Genomic DNA, 17414 nt, shown 5'->3' on the forward strand with positions numbered 1-17414 from the left:
GAAATAATAATTATTCCATATTCTACACTCCCACTTACACCCCCCACCATGCAGTGCCCTGTTTAATTTTAATGAAACCTGCTTCGTCCTAATGACTGAGGTGGAGGTAATGGATTTATCAGGCTCAATATAGGCTGGAATATTGTTTAGTAATTGATTTTTACCCGCATAAATTATTTTGGTTAATTTAACCGTCACAATGCCTGGTGATGTAACCTGCTATTAGATTCAGAATCTAAAATATTATCCCTTTATTGAAACATTTCCATAAATAAAAAAATAAATAAACGATATTAAACAAACCAATGTAACCCAGGAGATATATTGGCTGTATCGTCCAGGGTATGTGCACGTTTATGCTGCCCATCATGTGTTATGCTACCATGTTAACATGTTAACTCGGAGCTTATCAGTGTGTTTGGTCACAATCTTGACCAGGTTGAAAGCCTAAAGGGTGAGTTAGGGTTCCACGTCGACACAATGCAAGGGGGTTTACGGACCCATTACGTCCTTGCATACCCTCCTCGCGTCCTACGCAAGGGCCTGACGTGCGCCTCACAAAAATGTTAACCTTGTGGCGAGGCAACGCAGCAGCAAGGGCTGTGATTGGTCCACTATCTAAAACCCGACGCAGAACCAAAACATGTTTACGACTGCGTCGATGTGTGGTCATCGTGTCAACGTCCAACCATAACTCTACCTTTAGTGGGAAGCTGCCTCTCATTTGATAGCGATGTCTACTGAGCTGATTGAGGGTCAAATGCGTCATAGGTAAATAACAACAGACAAGGCAACACAAGACCACCCACACCCTCAACCCATTCCCCTCTCTGCAGAGCAGTAAAACTAAACCAATGGCTGCTCTAATTGCACCATTGTTTTTTTTCCGTCTGTCCTGTTAAATCACTACCTGACCGGGTGATCGATGTTGTTTTCCTCCCTGGAGTTTCTCCCCTCCCCTGAGTCCTGCATCTCGTCTCTTTATCTCGGCCATCTCCGATCCACTACGCTCCACCTCGCGTTCTGATTCATTGAAATGCTCAGGCCATTGCATCGGACCGCCTGCATGCGTTCCGTACACAAATATATATAAAGTTTGAACACACGCCGCAGACAGGGGCGGACCCGCGGAACAGCTGGGGCCACACCAGTGGCCCCAGCTGTTCCGCGGGCCCGCCCCTTGGGGGATGTAATGAAGAGTGATGAAGGGTGAGTGTGTGGCGGGGGCCCTCATGACAAACAGGTCCTGATGGAGCACTGACCCCCCCAGCGGGGAGACGGCCCTCACGGGGCCAGGCCCTGCTGGTCGCCCGGTCGCCCCGGATCGCCCGGCCGCGGTCACATGGTTCTCCGCAGCGGGCCTCCTTGGGTCCGGGGCAGTAAACGCTCCAGCGCACAGGGATATGGGGAAAGAGAGGGAGGAGGGAGGGAGGGAGGGGGAGAGAGGGGAGGGGAGAGAGAGAGAGGGGAGGGAGAGAGAGAGAGAAAGAGAGTGGGGAGGGAGAGAGAGAGAGAGGGGAGGGAGAGAGAGAGAGAGAGGGGGGGAGGGAGAGAGAGAGAGGGGAGGGAGAGAGAGAGAGAGAGCGAGAGAGAGGAGGGGTGTGCGAGAGAGAGAGAGACGGGAGCCTGCACGTGCGAGCGAGTGAGAGAGAGAGAGAGAGAGACAGAGAGACAGAGAGAGACCGAGAGAGAGAGAGAGAGCACAAGAGAGCCTCGATGAAGGCCAGTGGCTGTCACATGGACTGTAGATGAGGGGGCGTGGCCCTGGGGAAGCTCTTGGGGGCCACTGTGGTAGAGTAGGGAGCCGTTTTGTTGATGATCAGCCAGTTTGAAGGGTGCTGGGGAGCGATTGGGCATCCCTTGTCTGAGGCTCCGAGTGCCCTTTAAGCGTCCCCCTAGTCGGACTCTCACAGACTGCACAGACTCCTTGGGTTTTTTTATCTTGTGGGTGTGTGACCATTACCAGGCACATGAACCATGAAACGTACGCGCACCCCTGGGCGTTGTACTATGATGGTCCTGGAAGCATATCCCTCTCTCGTACGCAATCATCATAATCAACCGTTGGCTCAGCCGGAGATTCACACACCTGTTTCTTAGGATAATGAGTAATTTCCTAAGCTAATATCAATATGAACTACATCATTAGGTAACATCAAATCAATATCAGCAATCCCAACACAGAATCTAAGCATCAATTGTCCCAGAAGAAAAAGACCATAAGTATTTATACTATAGCATATACTATACTATAGTGTACTTAGGGAGTATGGTGTCCCCTTCCCCTCACAAGTTCTCTATCTGTTTGTTCATATATAAACAAACAGATAGAAGATGGTTAGAAATCTGTTAACAAGGTCATGATGAATAATGCAGCACCTTGAAGCGCAAGGGATTCTTCACTCGGCATCTCGGGACAACGGCTTTGATCAACTCAATGACGTTTGCAAAGATCCTGGATCCCAATCCCAAGTATCGAGTGTGAAGGGTTTATACTGCGCCCACGTGAGTCATGGACTGACCTGACTTAGCCCTTCCTCCTCCTTCTCCATCTTCTCCTTCATCTCCTCCTCCAGCTCCTCCCACCTTGTAGGCCTCATTCATAATACAGGAGGCTGCGTGGAAACAAACATACATGTTTTCACAAACATAACACTCCGCACTCTTCGCAGAGAGAGGAAAAAAGCCAAAGCACATTGTGTTCCCGCATCCGTTTCTGTTTGTCGGAGACACTTGGCCCTGCATCCGAGCCGTTCGCATCGCTTCAAGGATTTCCTTTGAGTTTGGCATTCTTTTTCTCCCTCCCTCTCCCTCTCTTTCTCTCCCCCTCTCTCACTTTGAATCCTTTTAGCCGGGCCCATGAAGGTAATGAATAACCTCACTCTGTGTATTATTGAAACCGATGGGGTATTCAATACAGATATGACATTCAATAATAAAAATTCAGAGACAGATTTCAGCTCCGCTGTCACCATTGTTATTGTGAAAGCGGAAGAAAACGTTTTTCTCTCTTGGAAAACATCCATTCCAAGGATTCAACTTGGTGGTGTGATCCAATTCCTTTTTCTATAAAAGTAAATTCTGAAAGTCCATAAAAGTTCTGATCCTGGGTGGGAGTTACCCATGCTTTGAATCCCAGACCTGTGAGCAGCCAGCGGGAATTGGAAACAGAGTTGATCTTTCTGTTCGTGAATACTCTCAATGGCTCCGGTGCCGCAGGTCAGAAGGATTCAAACCATCAAACCATGTTCTCTGGAATACCTCTTCCAGCATGGCTACCAGTGTCGCCCCCCCCCCCCCCCCCCCCTCCCCAGACGGTCCACCTTCAATCACTGGTCAGCTGGTCACCTCAAGCGATCTTACAAGTTTTTCGATTTGCTATGAATACACGCTAAAATTGGATAGAAGCGTACACCGAGTGGAATATATGAATCCGTTGCCACTTAAAAGGAATGTTTAGGAGGTATACGAAGGCTGTGGTGTAGGTCTAATCGCTGCAGGTGGTTACAGAGCACCTATATCGACTGAAATGTTGACACACTGGTACCAACCCACCCAACCGCACACACCATCACACCCCCGCCCCCGTACCCCCATCAGAGGCAGGCCCCTTGATGCTCTCGGCGGGTCTCTCCTCATACATGGGAAGCGGATCCTCATAATTGCCTCCAAGACATCATTTCTTGTTAGGAAGCCGTAAACCCCCATCTCGAACGCAACGGGGTGTCACTTAACATCAGCAATTACAAGCCCCAATCATAACCTCCTCAGCCATCTGAAAATGATTAGGATAAGCATTTCTGCTCCCCTGCCCGACCACAGCAGACCCCCGGAACCACCCCCCCCCCCCCCAAAAAACAAACACACACTCTGTGAGACAACAATCTGAGACGCAGAACCGGCGCTCGTCTTTGAGACCTTCTTGATATCCGGAGTCAAGTAGCGGCGTTCTTGGGATTCATTCTTGTAAAGAACGTTATTCAGGGAGAGTTTAGAGACGAGAGGAATACTAAATGCTGTTGGATACTGTGGATACTGTTTGCGGGTACAATGGTGAAATGCCCTTTTTTAAGGACACTCACTTCATCATATTTGTAATAAGACTGGCTTTTTCTCTCGTTGAGTATAGATTGTGGGAACCGAGTACTTTCGACTCGAGTGGGTACTTGGAATCCAAAGTGAAGGAGTGCCATATTAGTTGTTTAATGCCTTTTAGGCCTAAGGCCCGTTTTAGCTGTAAAAAAATTTACAGAGCGATTGCTGTTTTCATTTTGTAGTTTGCTGGGAATCAGCAGTTTGTCTGATCTATAACATCCTCTATCCAGAGATGTGGTGGGAGACTACAATAACTTCTCTCAAATCCCCTTATTGTGGAGATTCTGATCTCCCCCCTAGCCCTAGCACCCTGTTATTAAGCCTGAGGTCAGGACTGTCTACAAACTTTCCCCATTAGATCATCCATTTAGAGTAATATGTCATATCCAATTTGTGAATGGAGCATCAAAATAAATACTTAAAGAGACCTCAGATTGTCCCCTGTCAACTACGCTTTATAGGCCGATGAAACAAACAAAAAGTCAAAATAAAATGTTCCTATTTAAAAGCTGTAATTCTCCCGCAAGCTAAATGGCCAAGCTCCATAGGTAAAGTGGAATGCTACTCAATAACATTCAATGGTTATGCATCTTCTTTAAACATGCAGACATTTCATCATGTAAAAGTAACTCGGCACTCAAATTGTAAAATGTGCCACAGGGGGAAAGCACAGGGCTGTCTTGTTCTCCTTTGGAGCGCAGGGAGACAGGCAGAGAGGCCATGTTGCAACAAAGGACAGATCTAGAAAATATTAACCAGAGAGGTTGTTTGAACATCACTGCCATTCATCCTCACCCGTATGTAAACAAAGTCCAGACTACACTGCAACCCGTCATTTGAATACTCCAGAAGATCACTTGGTGCCAGGCTGTCAATCAAACAGACAGGACACGGCAATGCTGGGTGTTTAACTGTTTTCTGAAGGTTGTTTTTGTCCAGGCATTGAAAAATACACTTTGTTCCCATCTGCAAAAGGGATGAATAGGAGAGAGATATCTTTGCTCAAGAAAATTATAAATGAAAACAAACAACATTGCTGAAGGGCAGGGCCACTTTCACACTCGAGACAACGACATTAATACCATCCACGTTTTCTCTTTGTATGTGACTAAATCGCTGTGTGTTGATTGCAACAGTTTATCCCGGGATACCAATATTAATGAATATATAATAGCATTTCCTATGATTTAAATGAATAGATTTTCCTTGCAAGAGCAGCTGTGTCTTACTTTCTGTTTAAAGTCGTCACTGTTGACTTGGCCCAGAATACCTAACAGTGGGGGAAGAAAAGGAGAGTTTCTCTTTGCTGCAATCAATTCCACTCCAGAGCCACTGGCTAATGTAGATCCTCTTCGTCTTCATCCTCTTCCTCTTATTCTCAGCATCTAAAAGAAGGACATGGGGGTAAGGCAGGAGGGGATCAGCAGTAAACAAGGCCTAACCAATGAGAAACGGTAGAGATGAGGATGCATTGCGTCACGGAGCACTGCCTTGATTATTGGAGTACTATTGCGCAAATGCGCGCAGGAACCCCTGTAGCAAAGAGGAGAGATTTCAAGATGGAGATCCAAGTAGATGTGACTCGCTCAAGCCAACATTTTGACATGGTGATTTCATATTTTCTTGAAAAAAATAATTGTTAAAACAATACATATAAAAGGTAGGACCTTCACCAAAGTAATTGTTAAGATAGCTGCTGGATAGACTCTTCTTTTGCTGTGAATTGTGTAAACCAAACCAAAGCTTTGAACCAACAACTCAAAGCAGTTGTTTGTCAGCAAAGCATGACAGTTAGAACAGGGATGAGCGATAGCCAAAGAGAATGCGAGAGGATATGAATACACAACAAAAGCTTCCCAGAAGACCCACACTGCTCTGGCTGTAATACATTTATAGACATATAAGGGTTTTCTATCAATGATAAATGAATCTCGATTCGATTTTTGGCTTGGATGAGTGCAAACCCATCTTCAAGCTGATCCTCCTAGTTTGCAGAGCCACATGACAGTTAACTGCCGCAGACTCTTCATCAGGGGTTTCCCACTAACGAAACATGACCAAGTTTGTACTCCTTTGTGTAGACCTACTACGTGTAGCTACACATGTTATCTTTAAATAGTAGCTTTCAGGTGTCCTTTCGTGTTAAAATCCTAGTGATTGATTACTACCACGTTGGTGGTTGGCAAAAATTCCATAACATATGGACAGCTGCGTGCCACTGTTCCCCTGAAGTCCATGGGAGAACCAGAAACAAACGCTCAAATCGCTCCCGACGTTCATTTCCCTGCGTTTCCAAGACAACGAGCCCAGAGCTGCTTCTTAAAGTGCCAATCCTAAAGTTCATGCATCATTGTGTTCTCTTAAGCCCAACTTTATCCGTAGAGGAAATGGCCCAGAGTGCACCAGTTTAATAGAAGCACCTTGTGTCATTTGGGACTAATTCTCACAGGAATTGATTTCAGATAATACAATGGTAAAGTGAGAACTATCAAAGGAAATGTATGATTCATGACCAATTCTCTCTGGAAAATAGGTTTCAGAGGTGATCATGTCTATTCAGGCATTGTCAAGATAAAAAGCCTGCATCTGACAAAAATTGAAAGGAAGAGCCAAAAATATATTTTAAGCCACCTAACTAGCTGTAGGCTACAGTGTACTAAAATGAAGATGCCTCAAACCATAACCCTATGAAAAGTAGTCCTTAGCAGGCTGGATTTTATCTCATGTATTTTCTTTTTATCGGCACCATCCAAATGGAGGACATCACTGCTAGACATCTTCCCTGGATGTACCCAAAAGAAAAGAGGGTTTTATGGTTAAATGTGATGAGTTCTCCCCATCTGTCTGTTGTTCTGCTGTCCGGAAAAGTCAGCCAGAAGGCAGAAGCGGCTGTTATTCTCAGATAATGTGGTTCACCTTGGAAGCCTGCGAGAATATTTCAGATCTTGTTTGTTAGTTGTTCAGGGTTCGGCTAACTAGCCAGTCTTACTGTTAGCCGGTCTTTCCACACTGAAACACTGTACATTCTACATACACACACACGCACACACACACACACACACACACACACACACACACACACACACACACACACACACACACACACACACACACACACACACACACACACACACACACACACACGGACACACACACACACACACACACACACACACATACACACACACTGCCGCATTAAAGTCAACCTTCCCCGTGTTTTATTCGTCAGTTTAAAAAAGGTAAAACACATAACGTTTCACTTTAATCTTCTGTTCCTGCTGCCCTAATTTGTCACTTTCATGCGCCGGTTTTATGACAATCACAAACTGCTCTTGGCAGGTGCACAGAAGACGTTTAATAGAAACATTACAATGGAAATCTTCCGGGCCAAAGTAAGGGCTCTTGTGATGAGTCAAACGTAACACACCTGGACATTTGGCCCGTGGTTCCCCTGGTGATTCACAGCCCGCCGACCCAATGTGCCGCTTGAAGGGAGTCATAGATCTTCCTCTTGAAGATATGACCTTCTAAATCTGCTGCTGATCGGAGCATGGCACACTGCACCCACCACAAATAGGAAACCCAACAGACGATGCAAAGTGCATTCCGGCATGCACTTTGACTAGATACATAAGTTGCTTGCCCAATAAGTTATTGGCTGAAAAGGTGATCACTGGTGTCAGGCCAAAACATATTGCAAAGGGTTTTCTATGAAAATGTCAAAATGACATCTTCCTATTTATATAATGTCATGTCATACTACTTTTAAATTAGAATGCTGCATTCGGAGATAATGGTAGTTAAGTGTCTCTTTATAAAAAATAAAGCAAAGCTGAAAATGTATTGCTATTTTTACTCAAATGCATCTTACGCGTAAAAGTCAATCAATCATTTTGGGTTGGGTTATAATCAATGAACAATTGCCATAATAGATTTGAACGATTTGATTATTGATAGTGAGGTAAATTTACTTATAAATAGCCTATTTATATTTTTCTGTGTATGCCTTTATGGACAGGGGAGTGGAGCGGGCCGGGGGTCGAAACAGAGAGGGACTGAGCTGTAGCGGTCCCCCCGCGGGTGGGAAACCAACCTGAGACGGGTCGCACCGCCCCTGTGGTCAGCGAGAGGGTGGAGATGGTGATGTCTCCCCAGGAGGTGCAGTGGTTCTGGAGACCGGCAATCGATGACGTGCCCGATGACACGCCTCGTCATGTTGGTGTTGTGGTGTTCATCGACTATCTGAGTAACAGCGATTCAGCGTGATTATGATTAGTGGTTAGGCAGCCCCTCTGCCCCATGGAGGGGACCCGATTATTCCCACCGGGTGGGGGCCTGCGGGTCTGTGGGTTTCTGCGTGTGTGGTTGTGTTCCTGTGTGTGTCTGTGTGTGTGTGTGTGTGTGTGTGTGTGTGTGTGTGTGTGTGTGTGTGCATTTCTGCATGTGTGTGTTGAAGCATGTGTGTGTGTGTTTAGGTATGTGTGTGTGTGTGTGTGTGTGTGTGTGTGTGTGTGTGCGTTTCTGCATGTGTGTATGTGTGTGCGTGCGTGTCCGTGTGTGTGTCGTGTGTGGAGTCCTCTGGGGATATTGACAGGTGAGGAAGAGGACCCATCAGCGGAGCTAGAGACTGATGAGCTGACCTTTGATCTCAGCGGTGTGTGTATCAAGACATGATAGGTCAGGCTCTCCATCTGCACCTCCGTCTGATCTATATTCACCGCTGAGGGCAGTGTATTGATACCTCTTCACCTCGGCTGGGGGATCCTCCGTCAGAATGATAACGTGGTTAACAGACGTTTACACCGATGGAATTGGCTACTAAACGTTAAAGGGATTTTTGATGACCCGTTATATGTGCTCACTTAGTTGAATCGAGCACAGCTGGGTTTCTAACAGACAGCCCTGGCGTTCCTGAAATAGACAAGCCGAAACCCGGGACCGTCATACCAACTGATAAACAAAAATAGCTTCCAGTAGGAAGCTGTAAACATTTTTTGTAGGTTTATTTAAGAGATTCCAAAAATACTTGACAACGTAACAAATTACTAACTGGGCTCTTTTCCCTCGTCGTTTAATAATAATAACAGAGAGAAATGCAGACCAACCGGGACTGCATTTCTGAAGCGACACGTTCTCTGAAGCGATACGTTTTCTGAAGCGATACGTTTTCTGAAGGGGTAGGTTTTCGCTGCCCTGTTGATTAGTCGGTCACACATTCAACAACACAAACAGATACTAAAGGTAATGATACAACTTTGCCCAAGGTTGTATGCAAAGTCTTCCCCGGTTATGGACAGCCCAATTAGTGTCATCAACCATTTAACCATCGTCTCATGGTACTTGTTTTAATGGAGCAACAACAGCAGCTGGTAAGACAGGATGAGTCTCACAAACTGTAATGCTGATTCGATTACTGTCCTCACACGGCCTCAGGCTCCTCCCCACTCAACTTAGATTTGGCGTCCCTTGCATGGGGCGTTAGACTCACTCACATTCATGCACACACACACAAAAACACACCGCAGGCATGATAGCACAAACACTGCATGCACACGCACACATCATCCGCAATCATTCACAACGCAACATTTTTGGTGAGCGAAAATAAAACTTCATGAATCAAAATCAGTGGCATATGCAAGCCATGGCCATTATAGCCCGAGGTAATATATACTGTAGATGGTAAGCCTACATTAATGATGTTTTACAATTCATTAATAAAATTGCTGTATGGTGTGGGTTGGATTGTGGGGACTTAGTGACCAAAGTGTTACTTCTTGAGAGCTTGAAATAAACACTATGGTGCATATGGGCTACAGACCAAAAGCTCTATGTAGGTGTTGGTAATCATTAGGAGTTGAGAACGCACTTCTGGAGTGACGGACTGGCGGTTATGTGTAAAAATATAGCAATAGTAATAAAAGTAATAGAACTATGAACCATAGGAATTACATTTAGCAGACATTTTTATCAAAGCGACTTCCACATGAGGCTTAGAACAAGGGAGCAATCAAAAGGGTAAGAAGCTATGAAATAATTAAAACTAACTAGACAGACGTCAGACTCTACAATAAAATAGAAACATGTTTATTATTGTGAAGCCGAATAAAAAGGAATGACCCATCATATAAAATGAAATGAATTCCAAGCAACTGATTTCCCTCACTGTGCAAGAACTGGCAGACTTCAGACTCCTCTTTGAGCCCTTCCTTATAAGCCACGTTTAATTTGCCTAAGAAGCGACCACATGCTCCAGGAAGTAAATGGCCTGTCAGAGGTCTCATCCTCAATCATTGAGCAGCAATCTAGATTTGTCAAGAGCCTGAGGCCGGCCAAGACAGAGTGGTGCGAGGCAGATTAAAAGCATAGGCTGATTGCCCACAAAGGACCAACAACAAATCATTTGCTGGGATTTGTATTGAGCGGGGGACTTGATTCACAGGTTACGTCAATCCTGTCCTGCGTTAAATTAGTTTGAGCTTTTTCCCTCAGTTTTTGTCAAAATAAAGTAAAGGTAATAAATCATTAATATCATTTTAATTATTATTTTGATGTGAACAGTGATGGTAAACAGCCCACAAAATCCCAGGGGGCTGTGGGGAAGCCTGGGGAGGAAAGGCAGAACATGCAGGTACACTGTGTACTATTTCATAGCCGATATTTGGGATAATTGCTTTTGATGCCAAGGGAGACGAACCGATTATGTTTTTCATTTTTTTGTGGTCCCAAGTATGCAGCATGCTATTAAGCATGAAATGATCAAAGGAAACGCTGATAAATGTTATTAAGAAGCAGGTTCTGATTAGAAAGGTAACATATATACATGTTATTAAGAAGCAGGTAGTGGTTGGAAAGTGAACACAGACACTTGTGTCACTAAGGAACATTAAAGTGGCAATCACAAAGATGCATGTTACATTCTCTTTGGCGGAACCTTTTGGAAAAAACAGCACGTGGTCACACACACCAGTTGAAGAGCGAGTCTGTTGGTGTAGCTTCTGCTAGGCGATGGCAAATGGTGCCACTTACTAGGCCGCTTGTGATTTGAATGTATGATTGGAAAATCCCAACCGACACCCAGTTTGTAACATTTATAATAACTCAAAAGAAAGGTCTTTCCTCTGTTGGCCATAGGCTGAATCCCCCTTGTGTTACCTCATTCGGTGATATAGAACTCTGTGATCCTTGACTTAACTGACATTTATTTAAATGTAACTCTTTGGAGAACACAACATGAAGGTGCAGGTTTGGCATTTTGCTCCTCAGGTAGGCTGTGGACTGGCTGAGAGTTCAACAGAGTTAATTACAACACTAAACCACTCTTCATTTAGAGTGAAAACAAATCCACTCTCATATAAGCCACAGAGAAAGTGTCCCCACGCGATAGAATATGCCCTTCTTAATAATACAGTAAAACAGAGCCACCCCCAATAGAAGGAACACAACCCTGCATTTAGCAGCACTCACAAAGCTCAGAGAGACCAGGCTTCAATGCGTAGGCGAACACACCTGCGTTGAACTACATGGCATCTTCTAGACTCTCTGACCGCTACGTGTGTCTACTGGCTCGAAGCGATAATGTGATGATGCTTAGGTCCTTCACATTTCACCGGTTTCAGGATAAGCCTTGGTGGGAAAATGTAACTGCCCACTGTGATCTCTCTACTCCTGTGTTTTTATGATCTCTATGGTAACCGTGGCTCCTTCTGGTGGTTACCTGCGATGAGGTGAACCGAGGGAGATAAGTGTAGTGTGCTGGCAGCGTGTTTGTCCAGTGTCGGTCTTCATCAACACTGACAATGTTTGCTCTGTCCTGCTGTCTCTTCGTAAACAGCGACCTTAATGGTAGTGTTTGCAGTTGCCCGCTTGCAAAGAGAGCATTATATCAATCGTTCATAGCAACAGATAAATCCATATAACTCAGGTAGCATGGATGAGGAACACAGGAATGAGATATAATTGATTACATAACGTTAATAAGCTCGAGAGGGGAGGGGGTGAGCATCGACAGGCCTCTATATTAACACTAAGCGTGGAAATAATTAAAACGGGAAAAGATTAATCTGCCGTTGCAGCACAATACCTCATGACACGTCTAATGGGATACAGAAAAGCACATTTACTCACAGCGACCTTAATCAACAGCTTCACCTGCAGTAACCTAGGCAACTAGCACTAACTAACCTTAATAAGCACATTAGCCGTCACCTTAATAAGCACGTTAGCACTAACCATAATAGGCCTGTTAGCACCTGTTAACCATAATAAGCACCTTCACCAGTACTAACCTTAATAAGCACATTAGCACTAACCTTAATAAGCACCTAGCACTAACTTTATAAGCACTTTTACTAGCACTAACCTTATTAGCAGTCGTACTAAACTAGTTGCATTAGTAGCAGTAGTACTAGACTACTTGCATTAGTAGCAGTTGTAGTATTCTAGTTGTATTAGTAGGGGTAGTAGTAGTAGACTAGTTGTATTTGTAGCAGTAGTAGAAGACTAGTTGTAATAGTAGAAGTACACTGAGGCGTGGTTGACAAACAGTAGGTGACAGCACACGCTGGTCCGCTAAACCACGTCAAGCTAGTGAGTCTGTTTCCTCTGAAGCATGCAACACATCACATGTCCCGACAGATTGACCAAGCAGAGATTCATCTGTCCGACTGGTGACGCCAGATAGGACGTGACAGACTTCTACTACGTTCAGTCAACAGTAAAATAAAGGCCTCATGTCCTCACTTCAACACAACGCACTACGGGATCATTTTAAGTAGCGGTGTACATCACCCCACCTAATTGTCGAACTGTTTGGATTCGTCGAGGCACAGTGAACCAGAGATTCTAAGGTCTTGTTGTCTCCGTGCAAATGAGATAACAGGTCCGTGCGTTGCCTTTTATATAAAATCTGCATAAATGTGTGCTTGTTCCACCGCACTAAGACTAAGGTGCTGCTTTTACTTAGGATCCAAAAAACAGAAATGCAATTAGCAGTGTTTGTGTTTTAAGGGGCCTCTCTTTGATGTTTACAAAGAGAAAATGTTTAAAGAGGAACGTGAGAGGTCTGTGTGCGATGGCACCCGAGGAACCGGGTTGCCATGGCAGGGGCTGACGCACAAGCCACGCACAGAAACACACAAACACACACACATGAATATGCACACTCACACAAAGACAAACATACAGAGCACACTAATACACCCACTGGCACACAAACAATCATAAAAAGGACATTAATTTACTCACGCACACACACACGCACACACATTTACTCACACATAGACACTTTCGATAACTTTTGCACGCGCGCACACACACACACAGCTTGGCAGTCTCTGCAAGTCAAGGTAATTTGGCGAGATCCATTTTTGTACACTGAAACTCGGGGCGCAGATGGTGGCGGGAGAAGGAAGGCATATAGCTCAGAGGTTGGCAGAGGTGGGGGGGGGGGAGGCTATGTGTGGAACAGAGCCTGGGGCCCCAGAAGGGGTGGTTGGTTGTTAGCCCCACCACCTTCGACCCTCCAACACACTTCTATTATTTTGGAAGAGAACAACAACAGCCACAGAAGAAGGCAAGGAGGGAGTGAGTGGGGTGCTTCTGAGTGCTGCTCAAAGAAAGAAGGATCACTCCTTTGAGCCCGGGCGTTGTGATTCGCCTTTGATTGCGCCTCATTTGTTTGATGCACCCGACTGTCCTGCTAAGCGTTCATCAAAAGAATGAGATGGTTTGAGATATCGATGCTATGTAGGTGGAACAACAGTGTTGTTTTAGAAGCACATTGCTGGTTGATGTGTTCAAATGCATTGTGGGATCTAGGAGTGCACCATTAATAACATATTAATCAAATATTTATTTTGGTATCCGCAACTAACTAATCGGGAAAGTTAGCATTCATCTATCAAAAAATGCTGAATAAATACACAAATGTGAAATATATGTGAAAAGCTATTGCTTTATTATATTATATATGGCAATCAGGGGGATCATTCATCACAATAATAACTCTGGACATTTATGTGTACAGCCCTAGACACGATCGCAGCAAGAGTCAGACTTCCTCCAGTGGACGAATGACACAGAATTCAGGGTGAGAGGGCTGGATGGACCAAGGATCTATTCCTGGAAATGGATGCTTCTGCTTTTAATCATCAATTAGTCTCGAAATAGCCACAGGCACAGAGCTGGTGTCCAAGACGAAGTGACATACTTGCATTTGTCACACATCCACTTGTCAATAATGTAGGCTAGTACACATCAATGTATGCCATCATGATTATTTTAACCCCGAAGGTGACATTGTGACAGGACTGATGAGACACAAGGGATAGTTTGGTCAGCTGTCTCCTCTGAAGTGTAAACAAGCCAGACGTGGGGCATATTTAGACTTCCATTTATGGACTGGTTTTCGGAGGAATGTACCATATTTGGGGGAGTGTGAGGGGGGCGTTGGGTTGAGGAAAGCTCTTTAGACATTCCATCGTATACGGATGTTAAATCTAAATAATTTCATTGTTTGATAAATTTCTTACTTGATTTAGGTTATTTGGATCCATATTAATTAATCATTAGACTCGATTGATTTAAAAGTGGATTAATTAATTAAACAGCAGGAAATGCCTGCTATTTGGAAGGAGTCCACTTCAACAAAAAAATCCACATTATGAAAGACATATCATACTTACATACAATAAATACATTGACACCTCTCATTTGTTCAAAAGGAAGGGCAGCAATCATTTTGTTGGTTTTATCCTTAAGGCAGAAAAGCGAGAGAAAGGTATTTGGAAAGATCATTTCTCCTATTCCAATAAACCTTCCCATGACATGGCTTTTGTCTGTGCCAATGGTAATTTAGACATTTTTAACCAAAGAGCAAATTTTCATTAGGACTCACTCCTCCTCCCACCAAAAAAAACCCAGAAGGAGAAAGAGAAAGAGGAGAAAATGTGTTGGTTCAAAGGGAAGGGGAAATATGAACCATGTGTGCCAGCCCCCACTTTTTCATCGTAAAAAGCAGTTTTGGATATTTCTATTTTTTAACAATGCAGTAATCTGCCTTGTTGTGGCTAATGAACATGTTATCTACTCTTTGTTGTCCAATAAACATTGAAGCGTTTAGACAATGGCAAAACATGTAACTTGGACCAATGAATCAATCGAATATTGTGTTTTTTAACTAGGGTTATGCCAAGTGCACTGCTGCTAGACCATCTGTAAAAATCAGCCTTTTGATTGTCCATTTTTAAAGCATATTTGTAACATGGCTGGGATCTAAACTATTAACTATGCCCTATAATCAAATGTATTTGCATTCCAAACAAACGGATGACATTGTTTTCATCATTTCCCCCTCGAAGATTCCCTTTGTGATAAACCAGTTTTGTTATCTTTCTTTTCTGTCAGCAACAGACCATGTTTCCATGGAAACCGGACTGCCGAAAGCCAGCTGTCCAAAGTGAGATAACATGGCAAGCTGAGTTGTGAGAAAGACTTATAGATTCCCGGTATATTTCCATAGGTTATCAGCTAGGTTCAGTGTTGGCATCGGTTGTCCGTGTTTACCTAACTATCTATAGCTTCTGTTTACTATACCATTTAGCAGAAGCATTTATCCAAAGCGACTTGCATTCAGAAACATGTCATAAAGATCTGAGTAAATTCACAGTTCGTCATTAATGAGCAAGTTAACTTGTACTTTGTCGTTAATGAGCAAGTAAGCCCCACTTGCTCATTAATGGCATTGTGCTACACGATAATCACAATGTGTTTTTGTTGGGTTGTGTGGATGTGTGTTGGTTCCCAAACTAAATGGCTCATCCTGTCTGAACTGGAAATAATTATGAACAGTAAAAAAAAAGAATGGTTCTCCAGAAAAGGCCAGTTTAGCTGCAAATATAGAAACGCTATATTTTCCTTCAGTCATGTTGTAATCAATCAGCAGAAACACTCTACATTTACATTTTTGCATTATGCCATCACCTAATTTGTCAGTGTTTAGCACACGTCTTGTCATTACATTGTGCCAATGTGTGCCCTATGGCATGGGGTTTTTAGATAGAACGCCATCTGTTTGTTCTGTGTTCTACGAGTGCCGGAAGAACCCAAATGCTTGTGTTGTTAATGTAGAAACAGCTAGCCCTGGATATTTACATTCCTATCCCTAAAGGCAAGAATGTGTTTGGCAAGCTGTGTCTCAGCTCTGGAGTTAAATAAACAGGCATTTAAATGTAGCATGTATCCTCTTTGAACACAAACCTAGGGCTCCCAACCGACCCGGCATGTATACTGACACACGCAAACAAATCCTTTGAACCTGACCCCCCTGTCTGCAGGTGAGGCTGATGCACACTTCCGGGCAATCTCTGTGGGGAAAACAACGGCAATAACATAGGAGAACGTGTGCATCGCTTTCCTTCTGAATAACTCAACGTCTAATAAGTTGCCATGACAACCAAACTGACTTGAGGGGCCTTGCTCTGGTTGAGTTTGATGCTGAAAAGCCTCACATTTCCTCTGCAATCTATCTTTATTGCACGAGGAAAAACATGCAATGTCGATTCTACTCCCTTCCTGGAAAGGGTCGAAGATCTCCCATGTCGTAACACGTCAGCGTTGGTTCAATATTAATACGAGGGGTGTTAGAGCCACTTAACATGCTCATTGTTATATATTCAATGCAATACTAGAAGGAATTGCGTTTCTTTCATTTTTTTCCTGCTTCACTGCCAAGCCAACACATATTCTGCAATACCTTGAGTTCAATAACTGCTGAGCCTAAGATACGGGCATACCATTCAAATAATTGTTAAGGTTCTGACACCCTGGCCTTGGCCAACCACCATCGCAACGGCAAACCTTGACCGAGAGTTACCGCGTACAGGCACTTGTTGAAGCGTGTGAGAAAATGAGCCTTGTTTCAAGGCCATAATCCGCCTGTTAATATGCACTCCATGAACGTAATAACCCGGTACTTGACTCCTGATATCCTTACGACTTGACTCCCATTCAGGGCTTTCTGTTTGACTGTTTAGGGTTTTGGCTAGTACTTGGCTGAGAAGGAAGCCAAAGGAAATCCAAAAAAGCACTGTTCTGCTTCTTTTCATGTGACAGTTTCAACGACTCCCCCGCTGTCTCGCACTCTGCCAAAGGAGGACATGAAGAGGAATGAGCAGCCACGTCTTCTGGGCGCTGCCATGGCCAGTCATGTGCGGAAGGAAGGAACACAGGCCATTATTAGTAACACGCACGCACGCACCCAACAGCAGAAAACGGGGAGAGGTGAACTTAGCCAGAATTGGATTTGAGTCGGTCTCTGT

The sequence above is a fragment of the Pollachius pollachius genome (genome assembly GCF_949987615.1).
Source record: "Pollachius pollachius genome assembly, chromosome: 9".
NCBI classification, from domain to species: Eukaryota; Metazoa; Chordata; class Actinopteri; order Gadiformes; family Gadidae; genus Pollachius; species Pollachius pollachius.